This window comes from Eriocheir sinensis, chromosome 21 (genome assembly GCF_024679095.1).
Source record: "Eriocheir sinensis breed Jianghai 21 chromosome 21, ASM2467909v1, whole genome shotgun sequence".
NCBI lineage: Eukaryota > Metazoa > Arthropoda > Malacostraca > Decapoda > Varunidae > Eriocheir > Eriocheir sinensis.
Genome location: NC_066529.1, coordinates 8,734,893 through 8,751,456, shown reverse-complemented (window position 1 = coordinate 8,751,456; position 16,564 = coordinate 8,734,893). Strand labels below are relative to the sequence as shown.

The 16,564-nt window shown below is 43.1% G+C and overlaps 1 protein-coding gene across 1 annotated transcript in view; it reads left to right on the top strand.

The window, feature by feature from the left end:
• The first annotated feature begins 572 nt into the window (after positions 1–572).
• LOC127001621 (protein draper-like) overlaps positions 573–16,564 on the top strand; it is a 145,404-nt gene continuing 129,412 nt past the window's right edge. The window contains exon 1 of the mRNA XM_050866461.1: positions 573–590. The gene's annotated coding sequence lies outside the window, so the exon portion shown is untranslated. The remainder of the gene's footprint in view (positions 591–16,564) is intronic.

Here is a 16,564-nt window from a genome sequence, read left to right as displayed (position 1 = left end):
CTCTCTCTCTCTCTCTCGATGGTTAATGAAGCTCTGTGTATCCGCTCATTAGTGATGTTAATTGTCTGCCGATGTGTTTTGTGTCACTCATTTGCTCATCGACATCTAATTCACGATTGTTAATACGCATTATTGTTGATGTTGTTATTGTTGATAGTAGTAGTAGTAGTAGTAGTAGAAGTAGTAGAAGTAGTAATAATAGTAGTAGTAGTAGTAGAAGTAGTAGTAAAAGTAGTAGTAGTAGTAGTAGTAGTAGTAGTAGTAGTACCAAAGAACTTATAAATGGCTAGGTTATGTTTGTATTATAAGGTTGTAGTAGTAGTAGTAGTAGTAGTAGTAGTAGTAACAGTAGTAGTAGTAGTAGGTAAACGAAAAAATATATATAATCATGCCAAACAACGTCAGAATCAACCGTTTACAGCCTCACCAACAGACTCACGAACTAACACACACACACACACACACACACACACACACACACACACAGACCGCGGCCGCAACACACAACACTAACACTTGTCTTTCTTTGTTTTACAGGCGTGTGTTGCTAAAGTCTCGGTAGCTGCAACACCCCCCCAGCTGTCTCCCCTGTAAGTGTTGCCAATCTATTACTGTTTGCGTGTGTGTGTGTGTGTGTGTGTGTGTGTGTGTGTGTGTGTGTGTGTGTTAAGCTTCAAACGCATTTTCCCACCACTGCCTCAACTTTCTTAATCAGCTTTTATCTTTTGTGTTGTTTTTTACTCCTTTGTTTATGATATGAGTTTTTTTTTTTCCTGTGTGTGTGTGTGTGTGTGTGTGTGTGTGTGTGTGTGTGTGTGTTCTTTCTCATCCGTCCTGTCCGTCATCTTGCACCACATTATACTACAACATGTTTCTCTTGCGTACGTATCCTGTGTTTGTGTGTCCAGTGTGTGTGTGTGTGTGTGTGTGTGTGTTGCCAACCCCTGTCATGTCACGTACGAGTATAACCATCTGCGTCGTAATTATGATCTTATGTGCGTGTCAATCGTTACATTACATCGTTTTTTTTTTTATGTGTTTGTTTGGCCGTTTTGACGTTCATTTGTATAGGCAGAACCAAGCAACAAATGGGAGTAAAACAGGCCTTCAAAGTATTTAAACAAGGGTATAGACAAACATTTGACTCAAGGGTATAAACAAACATTTGACTCAAGGGTATAAACAAACATTTGACTCAAGGGTATAAACAAACATTTGACTCAAGGGTATAAGCAAACATTTGACTCAAGGGTATAAGCAAACATTTGACTCAAGGGTATAAACAAACATTTGACTCAAGGGTATAAACAAACATTTGACTCAAGGGTATAAACAAACATTTGACTCAAGGGTATAAACAAACATTTGACTCAAGGGTATAAACAAACATTTGACTCAAGGGTATAAACAAACATTTGACTCAAGGGTATAATGAAACATTTAACTCAAGGGTATAAAGAAACATTTGACTCTGCATCTATTTTTTGTCTGTTTGTTTGCTTTCACGTCCATTTATATAGCCAGAACCAAGCAACGGATGGAAGCATAAAAGACCTTCAGGGCGTATAAAGAAGGGCATAAACAAACATGTGCATCTTCACGTCTATCGCCCATACCTTCCTTAATTGCCTTAACTGCCTGCCCGGAGTGTGGCCGAGGCTCAGGTCGCCTCCGCTGAACTATCAACTGCCCGGCCGGTCGTCTGGTGGTTGGGTGCTGACGTCACTAAACACCGTGCCTAAAGAAATGGCATCCTGCAATGAATATAGATAACACACATTTAGTTTGCATCACGAGAAACTGAAACTAAACTTGACACCGCACCTTGAGAAATAGAAACCTTGTAGTGAATAGAGACAGCTCATCTTTAGTTAGAATGACGAGAGGCTGAAACTATACACTATACCTAAAGAAATGAAGCCGTGGAGTTAATATAGACGTCACACCTTTAGCTATAGAATTACGAGAAACTGAAACTATACAAACCGAACACAAAGAAATGAAGCCGTGGAGTAAATATAGACCAAACCTTTAGCTATAGAATTACGAGAAACTGAAACTATACAAACCGAACACAAAGAAATGAAGCCGTGGAGTAAATATAGACCACACCTTTAGCTATAGAATTACGAGAAACTGAAACTATAAAAACCGAAAACAAACAAATTAAACCGTACTGTACATATAGAACTCTCGTATCCTTTATTCAGCATCACGACAGAACGAAACTACACCCCTTACGTAAAGAAGTGGAACAGTGCAGTATATATATAGAATGCTCGCTCGTATCCCCTTCCTGCCCTAGAGCGCTCGCCCACACACTCCTCTTCGTCACCGCCACCGCTCTGTTTGACATCACGACGGAATATTCCCCGTTAATCAATGTAATGTAACCCGGAAAAAATGGAATCATGAGCACGTTAGATATTACTCTCTCTCTCTCTCTCTCTCTCTCTCCCACAGTGCACACGTTCACCTCTGTTTGTCTCTATTTGGCATTACGATTTTCCTAATGTAATATACCGTGAAAAAATAAATAATCATCAACACGTTCAATATTGCACTCTCCCTCTACCCTCCTACACCTCCCCCATCGCCCCTCTCCCCTCTCCCACAGTGCACACGTTCACCTCTTTGTCCCTATTTAGCATTACGATTTTCAGAATACAAGCAAGAAACTACACTTAACACAAAAAAATAAAACACTAGCACAGTAAATAAAGCACTCCAATGTAATTTATCTCTCTTTGATTAGAATTAGAAATGCTGCTGTATACTACCACACGAAGTTAGAGTCTGTCTGTACGGGAATAAGGAAACATGGGTACAGTATATATGTCATTCAACCTTACCTTTATTACCTCCAATTATAATTACTACAATGCATTTTTTTTCTAACGTTACGATTTTCAGAATACAAGCAAATAACTGCACTTTTTTTTTTTTTTTTTTTTTTTTTTTTTTTAGTAGTAGTAGTAAATATAGCTCTTCCGTATCCCCTTCCACGTACACGGCAACCTCCATGTCACTTTCTCTTTGATTATAATTATTAGAAGCGCTACTGACTTTCCCAGCGCGGATAAAACTTGTATTTGAAAGAAGGAAATTAAATATATAACACTCCCGTATGCCTTTTCATGTATACACACCAACACTTATGTACCTCTCTCTTTGGTTAGAATTATTAGAAGCGCTAGTGACTATTCCCACACGAAGATAAAACCTGCATTTGAAGGGAGGAAATTGATATAACAACCCCGTATCCCCTCCACGTACACACCAACCCCTATGTATTTCTCGTTGACTATTTTCCAACGCGGATAAAACCTGTATTTGAAGGGAGGAAATTGATATAACAACCCCGTATCTCCTCCACGTACACACCAACCCCTATGTATTTCTCGTTGACTATTTCCCAACGCGGATAAAACCTGTATTTGAAGGAGGAAATTGATATAACCTCCACGTACACACCAACCCCTATGTATTTCTCGTTGACTATTTCCCAACGCGGATAAAACCTGTATTTGAAGGAAGGACACTAAATATAACACTCCCGTATCCCCTCCCACGAACACACCAATCGACACCTATGTAGCTCTTCGATTAGAACTATTAGAATTGCTAGTGAATATTTTCCTACGAAGCAAAGACCTGCACTTGAGGGAAGGAAACAGTAAATATAGTAAGCCAATATCCCCTCCTACGTGCACACGAACACCTATGTATCTCTCTTCATATATAATTAGAAGTGATACTGAATGTTCCCACAGCGTTTTTATTTCTCTTTGTTTAGAATGACTTTCTTTTTTTTTTCTTTCGTGCGCGCGTGTTCTTTCTCCATCCGTCCTGTCATCTTGCATCACGTAATTCTAGGACATGTTGCTTTTGTCTGTATATCCTGTGTTTGTGTGTGTGTGTGTGTGTGTGTGTGTGTGTGTGGCCGCGCCCTGCACTTGAGGGAAGGAAATAGTGGATATAACACGCCCGTTTCCTTTTCACGTGCACACCCTTTGAGCTGCTCCCTTTACTGTAAAAAATAAATAAATAGATAAAATAGAAAATATCGTATCCCCTCCTAGTGATGCATCCTATCAGCCAGTCAAGAGCAAGACCACCCAGTTCCTGACGCTAAACACACCTCGTTGTTGCGCCCCGCCTGCACAGTGTTGGGTTGGGTGCCGCGTCTGGTGCCTCACGACGCTAAGATGAACCCAAACTCCGACGCTGCGGCAGAAAACGGAGTAAAAACCTGCTAGACTTCTTATTACGGTCCATGGCGATCTGTGTTGCATCTCACCTGGATATTTTCTGCGCCTTACCTTCCCACTTCGACTCTCGCCCATCCAGTCTTCGCTCATCCTGTCCGATCTTCCCTGCACCTTGCCTTCCCACTCCTACTCTTTCACCCATCCAGTCTTCGCTCATCCTGTCCGATCTTCCCTGCACCTTGCCTTCCCACTCCTACTCTTTCACCCATCCAGTCTTCGCTCATCCTGTCCGATCTTCCCTGCACCTTGCCTTCCCACTCCTACTCTTTCACCCATCCAGTCTTCGCTCATCCTGTCCGATCTTCCCTGCACCTTGCCTTCCCACGTCGACTTCTCCCACTCATTCCGATCTCTCCTGAGCCTTTCCTTTCCATTTGGACTTTTCGCTCACCCTTCCCGACCTTTCCCGCACCTTCCTTACCTCTCCTCTCCGCTCACCCTTTCCCATCTTCCCTGCAATTTACCCTTCCAGTTCGACTCTCTGGGCACCGTTACCGATCTCTCCTGCAGTTTACCTTTCCACCTTATATTTTCCTCTCCCGGTGTGTCTTATGCCTTTCTTCTTCTTCTTCTTCTTCTTCTTCTTCTTCTTCGTTTTCTTGTTGTACTTGTTCCTGCTCTTGGTCATCTTGTTTTAGTCTTTTTTTCTTGTTCCTTTTGCTGTTGTTGTTGTTTTTCTTTGTGGTTGACCCTCCCGACTCTCTGCGCCGCGCCTACACACTCACTTCGACGGCTGTAATATCGGCATACTCTGAACGGCGAAGTGTATGTAGGTTAGCGGCAGTGTTCATGTCATCAAGTCCGCGAACCTCTGCAGCACCTAAAGAAGTCTCGTGATATTGCTGGGAGGGAGCGACTCTAATCTTCCTTCGTCCTTCATGTTGTCCCTTGCTCCTCCTCCCTCCTCTCTCTCTCTCTCCCTTTCTTCCGGCATCCCCCTTCTTCATTTCTTCCCGCTGCAATGAGACTCAGGGAAGGGAAGGGGAGGGGGTAAAGAGGGAAGGGAGAGGGAGTAAAGGCGGGAAGGAAGGGGGAAGGGGTGAGGAGGGAAGGAAGGGGGAAGGGGTAGGAGGGAAGGGAGAGGAAGGTGGAAGGGGTAGGAGGGAAGGGAGGAAGGGGGAAGGGGTGAGGAGGGAAGGGAGAGGAAGGGGAAGGGAGGGAAGGAAGGGGGAAGGGGTAAGGAGGGAAGGGAGAGGAAGGGGGTAAGGGAGGGAAGGGAATGGGGAGAAGGTAAAGAGGGAAGGGAGAGGAAGTAAAGGAGGGAAGGATGGGGAAAGAGGTAAGGAGGGAAAGGAGAGGAAGAGGTAAGGAGGGAAGGGAGAGGAAGGGAGTAAAGGAGGGAAGGAAGGGGGAAGGTGGTAAAGAGGGAAGGGAGAGGGAGTGAAGGCGGGAAGGATGGGGGAAGGGGTGAGGAGGGAAGGGAGAGGAAGGGGGCAAGGGGAATGACACAGAGAGACAAAGCAAAAAGTAAATAAGTTCAGAAGACCCGCGACTCCATGCAGCAGCAGTCCGTTGAAAATGTGACAGCCTGACTAAACTTGTTGGCTCGGCGATGCTCGTGTTTCTGAAAGCCTGACTCGGGAAGATTTTGACCACTCTTTTATTCCTCTCTTTCTTCTTCTTTTTCTCCTCACTTTTGTTCTTGTTCTTTTATTTTGTTTTATTCTTGTATTTTACCCCTTTTCTTTGTATTCTTCCTTTTACTATTATTCTTGTTCTTGTTCTTCTTTTTCTTCCTCTTCTTCTTCTCCTTCTTCTTTTTTGGTCTTCATGTTGTTTTGGTTCTTCCTCTTGTTCTTATTCTTTTTGTTCTTGTTTTCTTATTGTTCACCTTGTACTTGTTTCTTCTTCTTCTTCACTTCCTCATCTTTATCTTCTAGCTCATGTTGTTGTTGCTGCTGTTTGTTGTTGTTTCCTCTCAGTGTTGCCTCCTGAAAACACCGCCGGGGGACGCTTCCTAACCCTCAGTCACCTTCCTCCCCCTTGCCCTATACACAAGTCCTTACCATTTCACCCTCTCACCTTTCCACCCTGCGCCTTAAGTCTGCCTCACCCTTGCGCAGTGGCTGGACCTAACATGATTTCCTTCCTTCCGCCATACACGTAATTCAATGCACAATGGATAAATACGAAACAAATGTCCTACTTTTAAACATTTCGGAGCCCAAGGACACACATTTGACAAGAGGAGAGTATCAAGACCAACGTTGCCAGATTGTCGTAATCTACCCAACGTTGCCAGATCGTCGCACTCTACCCAACGGTGCCAGATTGTCGTACTCTACCCAACGGTGCCAGATTGTCGTACTCTACCCAACGTTGCCAGATTGTCGTACTCTACCCAACGTTGCCAGATTGTCGTACTCTACCCAACGTTGCCAGATTGTCGTACTTTGCCTTTTATGTTTGCCGATTTCCGCCCCAATAACTGCTATCCTCACCCAAATAACTGCCTTCATATATGGTTATCGTTAAAATGGTTAATTATTGGTGTTTCTTGGCAACAGTTATGGGCCAGAAACCGGTAAATACGCGGCTCTGAATACGATAATCTGACAACTGTGATCAAGACACCTCTCCTCCCGAAATTGATCTCTCTTTTGGCCATTCTTCTGAACTCTTTTTATAGGGGTAGTGTTTAGTGGGCTTTTTTTCTCTCATTATTACTTTCTTTTTTGCCCTTGAGCTGCTTCCTTTGCTGTAAAAAAGGGGTAGTTTTATGACCCTGGTGGTAGTGTGATCCTTCTACTATACCGTGAGCCTAGAAAAACACTCAGTAGAATTCGATTGAGCTCCTTTTTGTCCTTTGGAAGCACTTGAGAATACAGCCAATAGTGAAGTCTTGATGTACGTATACGGTGTCATTTCCTTGGTGGTAGTTTGACCCTTCCGCTGTACCGTGAACCTAAAGCAAAACACCCATTAGAACCAGACTGACCTTTTTGCCTTTGGAAGCACTTGACGTGAGAGATGCAAGGAAGCTTTTGAGAATACCACCCATAGTGAAGTCTGGATGTACCGTGGCATTTCCCTGGTGGTAATTTGACCCTTCCACTGTACCGTGAACCTAAAGCAAAACACTCATTAGAACCAGACTGATCTTTTTTGACCCTTGGAAGCAGTTGACGTGGGAGATGCATGGAAGTGTCTTTGGATATGCAGTGGTGATTCCCTAGTGGTAGTTTGACCCTTCTTCTGTACCGTGAACCTAAATAAAACACTCATTACAACCAGACTGATCTCCTTTTTGACCCTTGGAAGCAGTTGACGTGAGAGATGCATGGAAGCGTCTGGAAATAGTGAGTGGCTTTCCCTTCACGTTCTGCTCTGCATGCGACCATTTCCTTTGCTTAACAGGAACATGTTTGTGCAGAGGATGGAATGCGTGCGAGGAATCTGCGAGTCATGCTTAACGTTCAGTGTTTCCTGGACCGGCAGAAACGAAAGTCACGGTTGTGTTTCTGAAGGAGGAGTTACTTACGAGTTTCTGATGCTGGTTTACGTACAACACCTTACAGAAAAAACCCATTGAGGTCTAACACGTTTACATAAAAAGACCCATATTTTTTTTATGTATTATTGAGATGATATAGAACTGATATTATTTACAGTAAGGGAGGCAGCTCAAGGTTTTCAAGGAGTAATTCATGAGTCTATGATGCTGGTTTACAACACCTTAAAAAAAAACAGGTATAACACGTTCACATAAGAAAAGAAGCGTTTTTTTACAAATTAACTAGATGATATAAAATTGATTTTTTTTTTTTTTTTTTTTTGCCACGGAGGCAGCTCAAGGACAAAAAAAAAAAAGTCCGCTGGGCGCTTCTCCGGTAAAAGAATAAAAAAAGAGAGGTCAATTTCGGAATAAGAGATGTCTCGGTACTCGCCTGGACCACAATGTTCTCTGTAGGAAAATGTGTCTATCTGGCCTACCCGTGAAGGTGGAAAGAACTTTTTTTTTTTATATATATATCAAAGGATGCGGCTCAAGGGCAACAAAAAGAGTACAAAAAAATGCCCGCTACTCGCCGCTCCCACAAAAGTAAAAAGTAAAGAGTAGCCAAAAGAATGAGAGCCAACACGCTTTCGTAAATAAAAAAAGATCATCTGAGTATTTCACGTATTAAGTTTGCGGTATAGAACAGATAAATAAATAAAAATGTCTTCACCTTTCTTAATCGTGAGTGTGGAAAGAGCAATCTGAGGTCTAACACGTTCTCATATATTAATAAAAAAAACTCATTTCAGATTTTCACGCATTAAAATTATGATATATTTTTTCTTACAACAAAGGAGACAGCTCAAGGGCACAAAAAAAGAAACAATGATACAAAAAAAAAGCCCGCTAGTCGCTGCTCCTAAAAAAAAATAAAAAAAGGTGACCGACTGATAAATACAATACAGAATAGATAAACAACGCAATGTTCTCGGTATCATAAAAAAAACATTACACCTGTCGTATGTACCTGTGAGAGTGGAAAGAACAATTTGATTCACGTCTCCCTTTAATGCGAACTGAATATTAAGTGTCCCTCGTTAATAACCGGCCATAAATTTTGCTCTGCTCCGGTAACCTCTCCATCACCCGCCGCTGCCTGCCGCCCATTACAGATGATAAACGCGCGCACAACTATATCCACACCTGATCATTGCGGTACTCGGCGGCCCTTACTGAATGCGCCATGTACCGCCCTGCCGAGCTTTCCCGCGCTCTACCGTTTCAGTTCGACTCCCCGCTCTCCGTTTCCGATCTCTCCTATACCTTCCTCGCCTTTCCATTTGACTCTTCGCCCATCCTTCCCTTCCCTCCTCGGCGTCATGACTACATACCCACGCAATCATTCCCTACCTTTCATGCTCGTTCATTATAGCCTCCGCGGTCTGAATGGAGCTGCGATACTTCAAAAAGAGTCATATCACTGTTCATTAGGCTGAAGTGTGATATCCATGATTAAAATGAATTAAAAGTGAGAGAAATATTGCACGTGTAATCTTCATGATCTAATAACAAGTCCAGTGAATGATTTTTTATTTTATTTTAGTTCTCGTATTTTGTGTGAGTGTAAAGGTCATGGTTGAAAGCTTTAAATGGGAACATCGGTTGAACGCTGACAACAGGGTGGGCGGTGAGAGGCGGGAGAAGGCGTACCTGACAGATGAATAAAGTTAAGAGAGTGTGTGTGCATACATTGCTTATATATGGATTTATAATTTTATTTGTAAAACATGAGATATTACGTTTTGGTGTACTGATAGACCTCGCAACAGGTACATGAATCTATCGCCATGACAGTTAGTCTTTCCCATGTCTACTGTAGTACTGAGTGATGTAGTTAGTGTCGTATTTTTCTCTCATGGCGTCAATTTCAATAATTTAACCTTTACTTTACATGGTATTGTCCTATTGAATTTTAAATTGCTAAAAAATAAAATATATATTTGGACTATATAATTGTCAGTGTATGCTTGAATCTATGCCTGTGGTAGTGGTCCGCAGATTTTTTTTTCACGTGCTCGACTGGTCCGTGGCGTTGAAAAGGTTGGGAACACTGGAATAGAGGACTAGAGACAAGAGTGACTGATTGAATGACTGGTGGGAATGTGAAGTGACAGGTTAAGGTGTGTGTTAGTGAGTGGAGGCGTTTGGTGAGTTGGTGACTAACTGGTGGATAAGTATTGTGACTTTGAAATGTTAAAAGTGAATGGTGGAGGAGTGTAACGAGTGTTGTTTGGTGGCTGACTCATAATGTATGTAATCGAGAATAATAATGTAGTAATGTAGTAACGATAATGTAGTACTAAGTAGTTATGTGAAAAAAAGGGATAATAGAGAGTAAGTATAATGATTGGGAAAGTTACAGGTGATCTAAACTAATAACAAATAGCAATAATAACAACCCCAGCGATTTACTTTTTTTTTTATATTTTCGTACTTTGATGATAATTGGGAAAGTTTGATGGTGAATGGTGGAGGTGAGTGAACGGTAGAGGTGTGATGAGTGCAGGTGTGTGGTGAGTGGAGATGAGTGATGAGTGCAGGTGTGTGGTGAGTGGAGATGAGTGATGAGTGCAGGTGTGTGGTGAGTGGAGATGAGTGATGAGTGCAGGTGTGTGGTGAGTGGAGATGAGTGATGAGTGCAGGTGTGTGGTGAGTGGAGATGAGTGATGAGTGCAGGTGTGTGGTGAGTGGAGATGAGTGATGAGTGCAGGTGTGTGGTGAGTGGAGATGAGTGATGAGTGCAGATGTGAAGTGATGAGAGTTGTGGGGTTTACCTGTCCCACCAGTGCCGATGGAGGTGTATGAAGGTGTGTGACAGGTGAAGGTGTGTGGTGAGTGGAGATGAGTGATGATTGCAGGTGTGTGGGGTCTACCTGTCTAATTAGTGATGATGGAGGTGTATGAAAGTGTGACAGGTGAAGGTGTGTGGTGAGTGGAGATGAGTGATGATTGTAGGTGTGTGGTGATGAGAGGTGTGGGGTTTACCTGTCTAATTAGTGATGGAGGAGGTGAGAGAAGGTGTGTGGTGTACCCGTCTAACTAATGGAGATGAGTGATGATTGCAGGTGTGTGGTGATGACAGGTGTGGTTTGTATACCTGTCTAATTAGTGGTGGTGGAGGTGAGAGAAGGTGTGTGATGACTGAAGGTGTGTGGTGTACCCGTCTGACTAGTGGAGGTGAGTGATAATTGCAGGTGTGTGGTGATGACAGGTGTGGGGTGTATACCTGTCTAATTAGTGGTGGTGGAGGTGAGAGAAGGTGTGTGATGACTGAAGGTGTGTGGTGTACCCGTCTAACTAGTGGAGGTGAGTGATGATTGGAGGTATGTGGTGGTGGTGAAAGGTGAGTGGTGTACCTGTGTGACGGGTGGTGGTGGTGGCACAGGTGCAGCGGCAGAGAGGCGGCCGGAGAGCACAGTTGCCATGACTACGATCCCATTTAAACAGAAAACAAAAGGAAATATACACACACTCGCAGCATCCAGTACTGTTCTCTCTCTCTCTCTCTCTCTCTCTCTCTCTCTCTCTCTCTCTCTCTCTCTCTCTCTCTCTCTCTCTCTCTCTCTTTATTGCCATTTTCTCTCTCTCCCTTTCTTAACTCATTTAATTTTTCTCTCCAGCTTTTTTTCTTCCTTCTTCTTTTACTTCTTTCATTCTCATTCATTCATTCATTCTTTTATTCATTCTTTCTTCCTCTTTCTCTTTTATTTCTTCCTTCATTTTTCTTCATTTCCTTCTCCTAGTAAAGAAAATAAATACTCATAGCAACCATAACTCTCTCTCTCTCTCTCTCTCTCTCTCTCTCTCTCTCGTCGTCACAATGATGTTTTCCGCGCCACCGACGGCCGGAAGTGACGTCAGAATGGAAGCGGTGACGTCGTGTTCCTCATCTGCATCCGACCGGAACGCCGCGCTATCGTCATCGTCCCCGTTGTTGTTGTTCTTGTTTTTTGTTGTTGTTGTTGGAAGCGGTGGTGGTAATGGTGTGATGGGGGGGGGGGGGGGCTGTCTTAGGGGTGGTTGTTAATGATAATGGTGGTGGTGGTGGTGATGGATTTATTGCTGTTGTTGTTGTTTTCTTGTTGTTATGGTGGTGGTGGTGGTGGTGGTGATTAATTTATTGTTGTTGTTTTCTTGTTGTTATGGTGGTGGTGATTGTGGTGGTGATTGTGGTGGTGGTGGTGTTGTGTCTAGTTAATGGTCGTTCGTTTTCCTTCTCTTTTTTCTTCTTTTCTTTATCCTTTTTTTCGTAACTTAATCATTACCCGTTGTTAATTAAAGGTGTCCGGGAACGTTGATATATTTACCTTATATTTACATTACAGAACATTTTATTTACATTTATTTACATACCAAAAGTCAAACGATTGGAAAAATGAAGGGAAAGAGGAGGTGAATAAGAGGAAGGGCGGGTAAGGATAGAAGAGGGGAAATGGAAAATGGGAAGGAGGAGTTTGTGAGGGATTGGAAAGTGAAAGGGTAGAGAAGGTGAATAGGGGGAAGGATAGGAATAGAGGAGAGGAGAAGAGGGACTGAGAAGGAGGAATGTGAGGGATTGGAAAGTGAACGGGTAGAGAAGGTGAATAGGGGGAAGGATAGGAACAGAGGAGAGGAGAAGAGGGACTGAGAAGGAGGAATGTGAGGGATTGGAAAGTGAACGGGTAGAGAAGGTGAATAGGGGGAAGGACAGGAATAGAAGAAGGGGAAGGGAGACTGGGAAGGAGTAGTTTGTGAGTGTAATGACAAGGGAAACAGGGAGAGGAGGTGAATAAGGGGAAGGATAGCGATAGAAGAGGGACTGAGAAGGAGGAATGTGAGGGATTGGAAAGTGAAGGGGAAGAGGTGAATGAGAGGAAGGATAGGGGTAAAAGAAGGGGAAGAGAGACTAGGAAGGAGAAGTTTGTGAAAAGGAAAATAGGGAAAGGAGGTGAATAGGGGGAAGGATAGGGATTGAAGAGGGAAGAAGAGAGACTGGGAAGGAGTTTGTGAGAGTGGAATGAAAAGGAAAACGGGGAGAGGGTGCTGTGAAAGGTAAAAGATGAGTTAGTATTCTTTTCTTTTTTTTCCTTTTTTTTTCTTTTCTTATTTCTCTGCATATTTCGTTTGGTTATTTTCTCTTCTGTGGCTCAATTAATCGTTTCGTGTTCGCTGTGATTTTCGTACTCTTTGTTATGTTTTGTTTTTGTTTGTGTTTCTTATCAATACCTTTGCGTACTTAAATTTTTCCTCCTTCTGTTCGATACGCTTACGTGCTTAATTTTTTTTTCTGGTTCTTACTGAATACGTTTACATGTTTTTTTTTTTTTCTTTTATTCAATACGTTTCTCTGTTTTATTTCTCTCAGTACGTGTCCTTATCTTTTCTTTTTATCAATTTTCTTATCTTTTCCTTTTGCTCCTTCCTATCTTATCTTCTTTCAGTACGTTTTCTTATCTTTTCTTTTTATCAATTTTCTTATCTTTTCCTTTTTTTCCTTCCTATCTTATCTTCTTTCAATACGTTTTCTTATCTTTTCTTCTATTCACTACGTTTGCTTATTATTTTTTTCCTTCCCTTCACTTCCCTTGTTTGTTCTTTTTCACCCGGTTTCTATTTTGGTGGATGACTCCTGATGTGGATGTTAGTTAAGCCCATGGAGGTGGTCTGTCAGTCCGGTTGATGCCCCGCCCAGTATTGGCAAAAATCCGCTTAAAACTGCGCTGTGGTATTTGCAGGGAGGTTGGATGGGTATTACTCACAGGTATTATTTTAACCTAACTTTTATTTAAGACATAAATAAGTAATACATTAAAAACTAAAATATTCGTACGCAAACATAATTAAATGACTATACGTACGTGGAGAGAGAGAGAGAGAGAGAGAGAGAGAGAGAGAGAGAGAGAGAGAGAGAGAGAGAGAGAGAGAGAGAGAGAGAGAGAGAGAGTATGGTACCCTCCTTAGTGTAAAATGTAGACTGTAGAGCGTTTGTACTGGCCATAATTAATCTACAAAGTTTTTCACATGTTTCTCATATATCTGTTACATCGTCTGTAGGATATATTGAGCCAGCTTTTAAGGTTGATAAGGGAGTGGGTGGAGGAGGCAGTGGAGTCTCTCAAGGTCAAAGCGTCAATACAGTCCTCACAGTGAAAAAAAAAAAATCCTAGACTGCAACAATTTTGACGAAGCGCTTTGACAGGTGTGAAGCAATGGGGATGCACACGTTATCATTTCCTCTATTATCTGCATGTGCTTCAGTTGTTTCATCTTTAACTCTGCTTGCACAAGAGAAGTGTTTATAATCTTTAGAGAATGCTGAGTCGCTCCATCACTGCACTGGCTGGGTACACTTAGTATTGGTACAGATTGCAGGTGGGGACAGTTACCACTCGCAATATCTAGCATATCATTATGTACCAGTAATTTCTTATAGGCAGCAGAAACCTGTCTTCGGATTCTGTACAGGAGCAGCGAGTAGCGGGTTCTTTTTATTGTTGTTTCCTTTTTTTGTGTGCCCTTGTGCTGTCTCCTTTGCTGTAAAAAAAAAATAATAACTGTGGGATTATTACTGCATCCTCACACATGCGTTACTTTCCCAGCGCAGCAGACTGGGATCTTTCTTCATTTTTTCTCTTATTACACATTGACACGCCCATCCAGCAGACTGATTGTATGCTGAATGAACGAATGAAGAGAGCCGCCGGGGTTCGGTCAAGTCTAGTGTACGGTCAGGTCAGGGCTGGGCGAGGGAGTGGCTGCTGTTACATGCTTTCTGCGAGTACCAGTATGGCCGCCGGCTGACCAGAATGACCTCACTTTTTCCGCTCCTCGGTCTCTCCTCCCATCCTTCCCCTGTGTGTGTGTGTGTGTGTGTTAAACGTTCGTATCCGCTGATATTTTCCTGTTTTTTTCCTCATGTTTGCTCTTTGTTCATCTTCATTTGAGGGGAGTGACAATGACCTGATCTCTCTCTCTCTCTCTCTCTCTCTCTCTCTCTCTCTCTCTCTCTCTCTCTCTCTCTCTCTCTCTATCTCAATCTCTATCTATCTATCTATCTATCTATCTGTGTGTTCATGATGACTTTCACTAATTCTGCTTACTCTCTTGTCTTTTTTATCTTTTTTTTCTGTGGACAAGGTTGTTCTTTGTATGAGTTTCCGTGGTTGCCTTTCTTCTTTGTCATTGTGGTCTCCGGCTGCTTTTGTTGTTTTCTTTTGTTGTTGTTCTTTCGGCCAGTAGTAGTAGTAATAATAGTAGCAGTAGTAGTAGTAGTAGTAGTAGTAGTAGTAGTTGTTGTTGTTGTCTTTGCTGTTGCTGCCGCTGTATTTTCCTGTTGTTGTGAATGGCGCTGTTTACTAAGTGGTTTATTATGTGTGTGTGTGTGTGTGTGTGTGTGTGTGTGTGTGTTTCGTACCATGGATATTATGCGTTATTGTAGCAGTAGTAGTAAAAGTAGTCGTAATTATTGTTGCTGTTGTTGTTGTTGTTCCTTTTCTACCGTACTATTGTTGTTGGCGGCGGTGGTAGTGGTGTGTTGGAAAGGGTAGTGGTGGTGGTGGTGGTGATGGTGTTGACAGTGGTGGTGGTGGTGGTGGTGTTATGAACGTATTGTCGTGGGTACATAAGTTAGGGTGGGGGGGAGGAGAGGAGTGGAGATGAATGGCTATATAAGGAGAGAGAGAGAGAGAGAGAGAGAGAGGGGGGTACATCAACATCCACATTGTGGCCCGCAAAATAAGTGGAAAATTACCATGACAGCGAGTGACACGGTGTTGGGGAGAAGTGGAGGAGGGGGGAGGGGAGAGGGGGAGTAGAGGGGGGGAGGGGGAGATGGGTAAGTGAGGGTAAGGGGGAGATAAATGAGGGAGGTATGAAGGTGAAGGAGGGGAATGGAGGGAAGGGGGAAGAGCTTGAAGGGGGTAAGGGGAGTGGGGAGAGAATAGAGAGGTGTAAAATTGGAGAGGGGAGAGGAGGGAAAGTGGAGAGAAGCTGGAAAGAGACGGGAGAGGAGTGGAGGGAGGTGTGAAAGGGGAAGGGAAGGAGAAGGGGAGGAGAGAGGTGTCGAGGTGGATGAGAAAAGTGGATAATGAAGAGGTGAAGGGAGGGAAGGAAGAGAGGAGGCAGGTGGATACAAGTGGAAGGGGAGGAGAAAAGGGTGGAAGTGTGAGGGAAAAGTGGATGGTGGAGGAGAGAGGGGAGAAGAGTCAATAGGCTTTCTGTTGCCTGCATTTCCATATTTCCATGTTTCCATGTAGAGTGGAGGGAAAGAGGAAAAAAATGTGGATGAGGAGAGAAGCAGGAGGAGAGAGAGAGAGAGAGAGAGAGAGAGAGAGAGAGAGAGAGAGAGAGAGAGAGAGAGAGAGAGAGAGAGAGAGAGAGAGAGATAATAAAGTTGATGAGAAATGGTAAAAAAAAAAAATGGAAAGTGGAAAAGAGGAAGGTGGAGAATAGAGGGAGAAGGGAGATGATGAGAAAGGGAGAGGAAGAAAACAAAGGGCCTATGTAGTATCTGTGTAAGGAAAGGAAAGAGAAGAAAGTGAGAGAGAGAGAGAGAGAGAGAGAGAGAGAGAGAGAGAGAGAGAGAGAGAGAGAGAGAGAGAGAGGAAGGGTGGAGAAGAGGAGGGAATGTGTGGAATGAGGGAGGAAGGGAGAGAGAAAGAGAGGAGATTAGAAGAGAGGAAAGGGATGGAGGTAAAGGACGAGGAATTTGCGAAAGAATCAAGTGGAGAGAAACATAGTTGAGGAGGAATGTAAGAGAGAGAGAGAGAGAGAGAGAGAGAGAGAGAGAGAGAGAGAGAGAGAGAGAGAGAGAGAG